The sequence below is a fragment of the Saimiri boliviensis genome, chromosome 8 (genome assembly GCF_048565385.1).
Source record: "Saimiri boliviensis isolate mSaiBol1 chromosome 8, mSaiBol1.pri, whole genome shotgun sequence".
NCBI classification, from domain to species: Eukaryota; Metazoa; Chordata; class Mammalia; order Primates; family Cebidae; genus Saimiri; species Saimiri boliviensis.
In genome coordinates, this window is record NC_133456.1 from 78,263,339 (window position 1) to 78,275,734 (window position 12,396).

Here is a 12,396-nt window from a genome sequence, read left to right on the forward strand (position 1 = left end):
CCTGCATGTTCTTCACATGTACCCCAAAACCTAAAACGCAATAAAATATTAAATATATCTATATTACAGGTGTGAATCATTATGTAGCTATAGGGGATTGAATAATGTCTGCGTGATATATCATGCTTTATGAATTGGGTCACCATCCCATATTTACAGTGCTAAACTATTAATGGGAATGATAAGACAAATACATAAACAGTTACAATTAAAAAAATAAGATGTGAGCCGAGGATCTTGTCTCATTGATCCAGGGTCACTTCTTATTTCCAGATACACATCTGATTGCTTGTAATTCCCTGAGTTGACAAATATTAACCCAGTGATCTCCTACTTTTATTTTGTACTCCACAATATAATGGTCCCAGAGAAAGTTTCTACAACTTCACAAGTATTAACCCAAATTGCAATTTATTTTAAAATATTCAAGGTCTTTTATACACATCAGGGATTGGCAAACTTTTTCTACCTCAGGCCAGAAAATGCTTTTGACTTTGTGGGCCACATGGTTGCTATTGCAGCTCCTCAACTCTGCTGTTGTAGCTCGAAAGCAGCCATATACCAACACCTAAATAAATATGGCAGTGTCCTAAAAAGACTTTACCTACAGAAACAGGTGGTGGGCTCAATTTTGCTATGAATAGTAGTTTGCCAACACCTAATCTGGATGAAAGATTGCAGTGCAGATTCTTAACTAAGCTTTCAGCTATGGGAAGTGGATTAGGAATGTGGATAGAGGTCTCTAAAATCTTTGGAAATCAAACCCAATCATTTATGTGTATGGCAGCATGTGTATTTCATTTTTACTTTTTAAATTTATTATATAAGATTGTTCAGAGCTAACATCAGACTCCATAATAGATTCTATAATTGAGAAAAGGTTGCAGGCCACTGCAATTGGATTATTTTCTGAATGAATCAGACCAGTGTCTGGAGGTTTTAGGGCAGTAAGCCTTTCCTCAATTTTTAAATCACTCACTCAACATTCTGAGTTGTCTCACAAAGAGTGGACAGCTTTATGTGGTGTAGACATCTATCTCGGCTGTGGGTGCAAGATCACTGTTAATAAGCTAAAAATTTGGACTAGATGAGTTAAGGTACTTCTAACCACTAGACTTTATAATTTTTCCCAAAAAGATCTACTTTTTCTTTTTCCGTATTTTATTTTTTTGTCTAAATTTAGTTTTCACATCCTTTAATCCTAAGAAACCTCCTCTGCAGCTTTCTTCTCCATAGCCCTTCCTGAAACCCATGTTCATATATCTGAGTCATGGATGTTACATGCATTTTCCATCAAGTTTTCACAGTTGTCTAAAACCCTAATGTATCCCAAACCTGATGTTGCGGTGATTACATTTACTCAAAAGTCTCCTAAATTCTAATTTGGGGGCAGTTTATCAATAAGTATTCTATATTTAAGCATGTATGTGACTGTGTTTGCATGCTATAATGCTAAAATAGCATTTTAATTAAGATACTCAAGTATTCCTTGTCTTTGTCTTCTTTATGTATGTGTATGTATGTATGTATATACATATATATATATATATATATATATATATATATATATATATAGTGTTTTAGGTTTTGGGGCATATGTGAAGAACATGCAGGATTCTTGCATAGATACATACATGGCAATGTGGTTTGCTGCTTTCCTCCCCATTATCTATATCTGGCATTTCTCCTCATGTTATCCCTCCCCCACCGCTGTCCCTCCCCTAGTTCCCCCCAACAGACCTCAGTGTGTGATGCTCCCCTCCCTGTGTCCATGTGTTCTCATTGTTCAACACCCTCCTATGAGTGAGAACATGCGGTGTTTGATTTTCTGTTCTTGTGTCAGTTTGCTGAGAATGATGGTTTCCAGGTTCATCCATGTCACTAGAAAGGAAACGATCTCATCATTTTTTATGGCTGCATAGTATTCCATGGTGTATATGTGCCACATTTTCCCTGTCCAGTCTATCATCGATGGGCATTTGGGTTGGTTCCAAGTCTTTACTGTTGTAAACAATGCTGCAATGAATATTCATATGCATGTGTCCTTATAATAGAACGATTTATAATCCTTTGGATATATACCCAGTAATGGGATTGCTGGATCAAATGGAATTTTCTATTTCTAAGTTCTTGAGGAATTGCCACACTACCTTCCACAATGGTTGAACTAATTTACACTCCCACCAACAGTGTAAAAGTGTTCCTATTTCTCCACATCCTCTCCAGCATCCATTGTCTCTGAATTTTTTGATGATCACCATTCTAACTGGTGCGAGATGGTATCTGAATGTAGTTTTGAATTACATTTCTCTAATGACCAGTGAAGATGGGCATTTTTTCATGTGTTTGTTGGCCTCTTATATGTCTTCTTTTGAAAAGTGCCTGTTCAAATCCTTTGCCCATTTTTGAATGAGTTTGTTTTTTTCTTGTAAATCTGTTTAAGTTCTTTGTAGATTCTGGATATTAGTCCTTTGTCATATGGGTAGATTGCAAAAATTTCTTAGCATTCTGTTGGTAGCTGGTTCACTCTAATGATTGTTTCTTTCACTGTGCAGCTCTAGAGTTTAATTAGGTCCCCTTTGTCTATTTTTGCTTTTGTCGCCAATGCTTTTGATGTTTTAGTCATGAAGTCCTTGCTTGTGCCTATGTCCTGAATGGTTTTTCCTAGGTTTTCTTCTATGGTCTTTATGGTGTTAGGTCTTATGTTTAAGTCTTTAATCCATCTGGAGTTAATTGTAGTGTAAGGTGTCAGGAAAAGGTCCAGTTTCTGCTTTCTGCACGCGGATAGCCAATTTTCCCAACACCATTTATTAAACAGGGAATCCTTTCCCCATTGCTTGTTTTTGTCAGGTGTGTCAAAGATCCGATGGTTGTAGATGGTGGCATTGCCTCTGAGGCCTCTGCTCTGTTCCATTGGTCTATATCTCTGTTTTGGTGCCAATACCATGCTGTTTTGATCACTGCTGCCTTGTAGTATAGGTTGAAGTCAGGTAGCATGATGCCTCCAGCTTTGTTCTTTTTGCTTAGAATTGACTTGGCTATGTGGGCTCTCTTTCAGTTCCATATGAAGCTTAAGGTGGTTTTTTCCAGTTCTGTGAAGGTCATTGTTAGCTTGATGGGGATAGTGTTGAATCTATAAATTACTCTGGGCAGTATGGCCATTTTCATGATATTGATTCTTCCTAACCATGAGCATGGAATGTTTCTCCATCTGTTTGTGTCTTCTCTTATTTCCTTGAGCAGTGGTTTGTAGTTCTCCTTGAAGAGGTCCTTTGCATCCTTTGTTAGTTGTATTCCTAGGTATTTTATTCTCTTTGCAGCAATTGTGAATGGCAGTTTGTTCTTGATTTGGCTCTCTTTAAGTCTGTTATTGGTGTATAGGAATGCTTGTGATTTTTGCACGTTGATTTTGTATACTGAAAACGCTGAAGTTGCTTATCAATTTCAAGAAATATTGGGCTGAGACGATGGTGACTTCTAAATACACAATCATGTTATCTGCAAACAGAGACAATTTGACTTCCTCCTTTCCTAATTGAATACGCTTTCTTTCTTTTTCTTGCCTGATTGCTCTGACTAGATCATATCTTTGTCTTCTACCAAATGCTGGATTCTAGACTGAAATGGGTCAGAATATTAACTGATGAATTTAGTATAGTACAGTGAACTTTGATAACACATTTTGTGTTTGTAATGTTAGAAGGAGAGTACAGTTTGCAAAAGTAACTAACTGTACATTTTATGTCTGAAGAGCTTTGCATAAGGATCCAGGATGGCTAGGATCCAGAACTAGATACTTGCGGACTTCCTGTGGAATATGAGTAAAATCCCTATGAGTTTCATTTATTTAAAAAAAAAAAGGGAGTAGAAATGGTAAGAAAGCCCTTTCTAGTTTTTCCCTTCTACAGTTCTGTCCAATAAACAAAAAAACAAGTAAAATAATGTTTTTTGAGTGTCATTGTCATATTAGTTGGAGCACCAGACCTGCATACACAAAATGGAAACGCCATTTCAATGTGGGTAATTTACAATAATATGAACTAAGTACGAGAATACTTAAAGCATGCTTGCTATATTGAGGGTGTAAACCCAAACAAGATACAATACTCTTGCCTGCCTGCCTGCCCTCTCTCCCTCCCTCCCTTCCTTTTTCCTTCCTTCTTTCCTTCCTTCCCTTGATGGAATCTTGTTCTGTCACCAGGCTGGGGTGCAGTGGCATAATCTCAGCTTACTGCAACCTCTGCCTCTGGGATTCAAGTGATTCTTCTGCCTCAGCCTCGCAAGTAGCTGGGACTACAGGCACATGCCACCATATCCAGCTATTTTTTGTATTTTTAGTAGAGAGAGAGTTTCACCATGTTGGCCAGGCTGGTCTCGAACTCCTGACCTCGTGATCCACCCACCTCAGCCCCAGTGCTGAGATTACAGGCGTGAGTAACCACAGCTGTCCTAAATATTGTAGCCTTTCTAAGTGAGCTCAGGGTTGGCAAATGTAAAGGATATGACTAGGGGGATGATGGCAGATTATATAAAAGGTTAATTTGAAAGGGCTCAGGATGAAAACAACCTGTAGAATACAGCTGGTGTATTAGTTCACCTTTATGCTACTATAAAGAGATATCTGAGACTGGGTAATTTATAAAGAAAAGAGACTTAATACATTCACAGTTCTGTATGGCTGGGGGAGAACTCAGGAAACTTAGAAAATGACAGGAGGCACCTCCTCACAGGGTGGCAGAAGAGAGAATGAGTGCAAGCAGGGAAATGCCAGACACTTAGAAAACCATAAGGTCTCGTGAAACTCAGTCATTATCATGAGAACAGCACAGAGTGGGTGGGGGAAACCACCCCGTGATCCAATTACTTCCACCTGGTCCTGCCCTTGACACATGGGGATTATTACAATTCAAGGTGAGATTTTGATGGGGGCACAGAGCCAAACCATATCAGCTGGCTAAATAATTTATAAGGAGGATTTGTTCAAAAGAATGAGGGACAAAGGTGATTAGATTTTGTCAAGGATGCAGAGTTAATGATTGTAAATCCTCAGTCACAAAAGGAGTAACCTAATGAAAATTCTCCTTGAGAAGGCTGATCGTTACATAGTCCTTTAAGTTAAGAAAATACTGACTAATGAAAAAGGCAAGAAGGTTTCATGGGATGGGGATCAGGAGTGAAGGAGATTATATTCAGAGAAATAATTACCTTTAAGGAAGAAATTGTTTAGGATAAAGAACAGACCACAAAACCTAAGACTTTAGATAATTTGGTAATTGAGAAAGAAAAAGGACACTCCCTTAGATTAATGACTGACAAGTTTGGGCTAAATATATAAAACTTTAATGGGAGAAATTTGGGATTTGACTGCATGGTAAATGATCATGGAAGAAGCAAGCTGTGAAGCTTTGGGCAATCAGATATTAAGACAGGTCACTGTCGATCAGGAGAGAAAAGACTTCTGAAGATGGAAAGGAAGTAAACAAGGAGAAATGAGTATTGAAATATGCAAAAGAGAGTTTCTTAAGAATATATTGGTTCAGTGATATAGAAAAAGAAAAAGGAATTCCTTGATAACAATGTATTGTTTGAATTATGGCAAATGGAAATATTGAGGCATACAAAATGGTCTAAAATGTTATTCTTTGAAGGTTTGTTTTCTGAGAGTCAAGCCGACATGGATTTGAGTTGGGATGAGCAGATAAGGAACTTTATATTTTTCCATATGAAGTTGAAAAGGAAAGATTTCCATCTAAGGAAAACAAGATGCTAATGGGCTTAATTTAGAGTTTGCAAGTGAGTTTTGAAGGTGGATTTATCTCAAGCTTATGAATAAATTTAGTCCTCCAGGGTACTTGGGCACTGTTAGGAACAATAAAAAGGCAATATACTAAAAGGTATCAATGTTTTCTTTGGCATCCTCAAAACTAAGTATGATGATTAATGATGGAATAGTTACAATAATGGCAGAATAAACTCTAAGTATTGGAATGTTTTCTGAACTAAAAATGTAAAAGGAATTGTGTGGTCAGGAATGCTTCTGAAGCTGACCAGAAGACTCATTTTGCAAAAAAGATCTAGGGAGGTTGATAATTAAGGCTTAAGCAGTAATTGAATGGATGGATAAATTGGATGGATGGGTGGCAGAAGAAGTCATATTTAGAGTTTTGAATCACTTTTATCTAAGGGTTGGGAGTACTTCCAGAGTATGTGAGGGCTTTAGTTTCCTTGAGCAATAGTAATCCTAACTACTGTCTTTTCTTACGTTACATTTAAGAGTTATTCCTTCTGACAACATTGAGAATCTGCAGAAGGCCAAGCATTCTGTAAATATCATTCACCTAACATTACTAGTTTTCCTATGCCAATTTTCTGCTCATATTGTAGGAAAAGGATCACTATTTTGATGAGACAAAATTAGTAAAATATTTAGTTATTTCACAGAAAAAAATATTCCTCTTAACTATGAAAACTTCATATTGCCCAAGTTTTATGGTGAATGAAAATTGGGAGCCATATATATAATTTAGTAAAGCATGAGCTTTGAAACAATATAATCTTAAATTTAAATCTCAGGTTTATTAACAACTGCTTGAGTGACCTTGAACAACTTCCCTATCCTTGCTAAAGATCATCACGTATAGACTTTGACATTCTGTGAGGTCCTCAAAGGTTTATACCTGTTTGTGATCCCATCCTCCCAGTGTGGATATCTGAGTTTGATCAAAATTGGTGAGGAGGAGGTCCCTATTTGAGATTTCTCATGCAGCAGTCTCTTTCACAACTACTAACTCCCTGTCAAGGAGGCCATTGAGCCAGGAAATCTAATAGCATCAATGAGCTTCTGGTCTGCATCACTACTAAGTGCTGTTTTCTTTTGTTAAGTGAGTTTATATTGATGTTTATATACAATCAAGTGTATTTGTAGTTTTATAGCTTTAAGTTTGGGTGTTCCAAAGGTGGGGAGTAAGTATGGGAACTGTTAAAAGAGGTCAAGGCTTAGACAGTTCATAAAAAGAATTTGTTTCTGATGCTCAAATTTTTTCTCATTAGGCTATAGATAAAGACTTAGCACTGGGCACAGTGGCTCACGCCTGTAATCCCAGCACTTTCGGAGGCTGAGAAGGGTGGATCACCTGAGGTCAGGAGTTTGACACTAGCCTGGCCAACATGGAGAAACTCCGCCTCTACTAAAAATATAAAAATTGGCCAGGCATGGTGGGACTTGCCTGTTATCCCAGCTACACAGGAGGCTGAGGCAGGAGGATCGCTTGAATTCAGGAGGCGGAGGTTGCAGTGAGATTGTGGCCACTGTTCTCTAGCCTAAGTGAGAAAGCAAGACTCCATCTCAAAAAAAAAAGAAAAAGAAAAAAGGAATACTTAGGTTTTCATGTAATATAACGAGGGTGGACCAGTTCTTCTCAGATTTTGGTTTTTCTCTCTGTTAAATTAGAAAAACTAAACTAGATGGCCTCTGAGGTCTATTATTTCTAAAACCCATCTATGCAGCTAAGGTCATTTGGAATCTGAAATTTTAGGGATTTGGAGATTTTCAGGCACACTGACAGAAAATAATTTAGTGCAACAGACTAAAGTGACAACATTCAGGGAGGAACAGGCAAAGGAAGAGGGAATGCAGACCATTGGCAGATACTTCTTGATGTTTTCAAGTCACACTTTTTCCCTGAGCTAATGCAGAGTGTGAGATAGTTAATCCAAGAAAAACAACGTAAAAAGAAAAAAAAATGACTTTGGACTTTCTATCTTTAGGTATGACTGTCTTGACAAAAACCTTTGAACAGAGTAATTGTTCTATGAGTAAATTGATACTGAGAGTCACCCAAAGGTAAAGACTTGGAAGATAGGTAGGATTTTCTTCACTCTTCCTGCCCTATGACACCAGATAATCACTTTCCTCCTTTTTCTCTCAATAATGTTTTATATATTTATCCATAGAATGGAAATTAATACTGAGCATGAAAAGGAAAGGCCATGAAGATCCCCAACATGGACCATTAATTTTTCTTTCTTTTGTTTTTGTGTTTAAGAAACAGACAATTTCTTTAAATGTACTCTTGTTCAGAATCCTAATATACCTTAGACAAGAAAAAGCTGAGCTTCATGATATTAAGGAGGGGTGTATCAAGTCCTGCTGACACCGACTGTCTCTTTACCTCTGGTGAACACACTGAGTCACCAGGAAACTGAGGGTTTCTTGAAACACAAGTTGAAAATGGCTGATCAATTCCAACTCCCCTCCATCACCCCTGTCTTTTATAATCAAGCCCCCTTGAAGCTTGAGGTACTGAGAGGGGTAAAGTTGCCTCATTTAATGTAGCCAGTGGAAGATAAAGGTGATCTTGAAGAAAATGAGTGATGATGAGGGTATTGTTTTGACCCAAGGTCACAGTTGGAAGAAGCTTGAATGAGGAATGAGTTTGATATAATTACCTCATTTTTGTGTGACACTTTAAAAGCTTAAACACATCATTCAAACACACTATCTAGTCAGTTTAATTCAGCAAGTATTTCCTGGATGCAACTGATGTAGAACTTTATCTGATAGAATGCATTGACTACTAGGTACTGTATAAAAATTATGTAGCACATTTAAGGTAAGCCTCTCAACCACCCTCTGCGGGAAGTATAGTTGAAGAAACTAAGGTTCAAAGACATTGAGTAACTTGGCCATGGCCTCACAGCATGTCATTTAGTAGAACTGAGATTGAACCCAGGTCAGCCCCACTCCAAAACTTGCAATTCTTCCGCTCTGTCCTTATGGAGCTATAAAACCACAAGAAATACAGAGTTGAGAGAGATGTGTTTCACCCACAAATTACCTAAAATCCTCTGCAGTAGATTGTTGTACAAGCAAAGTAGGATCACGTAGCATTGATGAGATGAACTGAAAGAACAAAGTTCAAAAGAGAAAAAATATATTTAAATTAGGAACTAGGAAGTCCTGTGTAAGGAAGAGAACATTGAGGGTTGGGTAGGCATGTGAAAGGCAACGACATGGAGATCCTCGTCTCCTGCTGTCACGTGCAAGGAAGCTGAAGTTTGAGGAGTCTGGAGGCTTGTCCAAGTTTTCATAGCTGATCGTGGTGACGTTAGAAATACAGGGAAATGATTTTTAGGAGTCAGAAACTAGAGATAAAAGCAAAACAAAGAAATAACAAAATCAGTACAAATAGGAACCAGAACTTACTATGTGGAAATAAGGGAGTAATAGAAATAGATAATAAGTATGGAACCAATGCTCTTTTTCTCTCTTCTGCTTTAGAGATAATGTCTTCCTTCTAAGTAACTCTCTTCTTTTTTAATCCACCGTGGTCTTGATTATTGAAGATGTTGGTCACATTGCCTTTCAATGTCTTTAGAAACTGGATCTAAATTACTGCCAACTTAAATAAATACTCATACTTTGACTCTCTTCTGCTAATATCATTACTGCTGAGAGCGTACTTTATGTGGCGATGTTTATCTTCTAGTACTCCTCTGGTTTTTGAGCTATCAGGCATCCCGTTTAGATCTTTGGATACTGGGGATATACTTATGGGTCCACGTATTGACCACTCATATAGGAGTTCATCTGCATTTTGAGTTTTGAATAATTTGTGCATTTGTTCACTTCTATTTTTGGCATTTGTTAGGAATTGCATTTATTTTTTTCTGTTTTCTTGTACTTCAGTTTTATCTGAAGACAAATTTTAATGTAAATCAAACATATTCAAAAGTGTCGCCATGAGAGTATTCTTTACAAATTTCACTTCAGCATTAAATTCATTAACTTTTACTTCTTCTCTACTCACTATTTGGCAGTAAACAAACCAAGTCGGCCACAATTTCAAGAAAGAAGTGAAGAAAATTAATGCACCCTTTTAATTTAAAGATACTGGATTATCAGATGGTCTTCTCATTATAGGTACTTCATCAATTTTGATATCCCACTCTTCCATTTCTTCCAATTCAACTTCGTTATTGCTTCCCTATATACCTGTGTTTTGACCTCATAGAGGCATAGTTTTCTTATTTCTCCATTCCCTTCCTTGTCTTAGCTTCTCTTCCTGACCTCTTCATTCTGAGTCCAAAGCCAGTCTTCACAATTCTCTTAATTCTCTGATGTAACCTTTCCAGTGAAATGACAGTAGTAGTGTTTTCATCTATTTTTTTTTCTTTTTCTTTTTTTTTTTTTTGCCCCCTTCCCTAGTGGTATAAGCTGGAGAGAATCACATAACTGTGCGGGTTGGGGCCATGTCAAATTCATGTTTTCTAATTTCATCCATATTTCTAAACCCTCACTTTTATTTCCCGAATAGTCACTTAATGTCTGGGCCCCTCAATTTTCAGCAGATGGCCATGTCTCCCTCCTGCTTCATCAAGAAATTCGAAGTCATCGGTCTTGACTTCTATTTATCTTCTATGAAAACATTTATATCTGTACTTAAATTTGTCATCTACTTCATCCTAGAGTGAGAGTTTAAGGGGTTTTAGTTCAAGACCATTCTCTCTACCTATGCTTTGACCTTTTCCTACCTGCCTCTTCCAGGATTTCTTACCATGCCATTCCCTTTCTTTCCAATATCTTGACATTTTCTCTCTCCCCACTAGTTCCTTCCTTTCTCTTTAACCTCTTTAGGCAGAATTCAGGTTCTTCTCATAACTAATTGTATCCAAAAAACATTTCCTTTACACACCTCTATTTACTCCTCAAAACACTAAAATAGTTTGAGGGTATCATTAATCTACAGAAGGTTCTAATATCAAGGTTGCCAATGACCTCCTTATATTAAGCCTAGTAGGTATTTTTTCAGGTCTTATCTTCCTAGTTCCCATTGCCTTACAGTACTATTGATTATTATTTTTTTACCTTGGCTTCTAACATCCCAGAAACTTCTCAGAGTCTGTTAGCTCCCAGGTTTTCTAAATGGAGCCCCGCTTACCTTTCCTCATTGCACCTATTCCTTGTAGGTCACTGCATCTACTCTCACAGATTCATTTTTGCCCTATGAGGAAGATTTGTTTCTACATTTTTGGTCTATTTTTCTCCCTAGTGTTTAAGGCATATTTAAGTTGGTTTCAGTTTTTACACATCCCTATGTACTTAGAACTCAACATGCTAAAACGTGATTTATCATCTCTCTTTCTTCAAGCCAGATCTTCTAACTGTACTCATTGATATAATTAGTAGAATCATCCACCACTCAGTTCAAGCAAAGCAAGCTAAAAACTTGAAGTTATCTTTGACTCTTCATTCTCCCTTCATTCGTAACACAACCAATACCTCGTTTAGTCTTTTTACTGATAATTGACTTTGTCCCTGTCTTCTCTGTTTCCATTGATTTTTGTCCTTTGGTTGTCTTACCTGAACTGAGGCAAGAACATTCTAAATAACCACTTTACCCACAAACTGACAAGCTATAAATTCTTCCATCACACAATTTTCAGATTTACCAATATAAAGCATAGTCTGGCTGTACCCATCTCATATTTCAAATCCTTTAATACTAGCTGGGGTGATAAATACAGTATTCCGCACATGTGATAAAATTGTATAAAATGAAATACATACATTTATACTCACATTCAAATAAGTATAAGTAGAACTGAAGATTTATGAGACAGATCAGTGGATTTTATCAATGTCACTATCCCAGTTTTGATATTATATGGTAGTTTTACACTATGTAGCTATTGAGGGAACTAGGTAAAGGATGCATGGGATCTCTCTGTATTATTCCTTAAAACTGCATGTGAATCTACAATTACCTCAATTTAAAATTCATTCAAAATATTTTGAGAGAGATAAATATTATTTAAAATATTTATATATAAATGATATCTATCTATATATATATAAACTGGATATATTCACAGGATAATCATTATATATATATTAACAGGATGTATATATTAGCAGGAACAGTAATAATTAAGAACTTAGCTAATTTTATCCTGGGATAAAATTAGTCTACTGATTATCACAACAAATCACATATTAAGATGATCTGTCCAGATAATATTTAGATTTGGAGAGTGCACCTTCTGAGAAAGCTAATGTTTTCTTCCAAATATATAAAGAGAAAAGTTTTTTAAAAAGTAAACTTGAGTGTACAGCACAAAAATGATGCAAATAGAAACAGGATTCACTTGCAAAGTGTTCAGATGTTTGCTTATTATTAAGTCTAACATGCAATTCTACATTTTAATTAAGAACCACCCACACATCAAGGTAAGTAACTGGGGATTAAAATTTTTTTTTTTTTTTTTTTTTTTTTTTTGAGACGGAGTTTCACTCTTGTTACCCAGGCTGGAGTGCAATGGCGCGATCTCGGCTCACTGCAACCTCCGCCTCCTGGGTTCAGGCAATTCTCCTGCCTCAGCCTCCTGAGTAGCTGG

At 36.9% G+C, this 12,396-nt stretch overlaps 1 protein-coding gene across 5 annotated transcripts in view; it reads left to right on the top strand.

Moving 5' to 3' along the window:
• The window catches only part of TP63 (tumor protein p63), a 271,334-nt gene that overhangs the window by 98,551 nt on the left and 160,387 nt on the right, over nt 1-12,396 (top strand). The window lies entirely within an intron of this gene.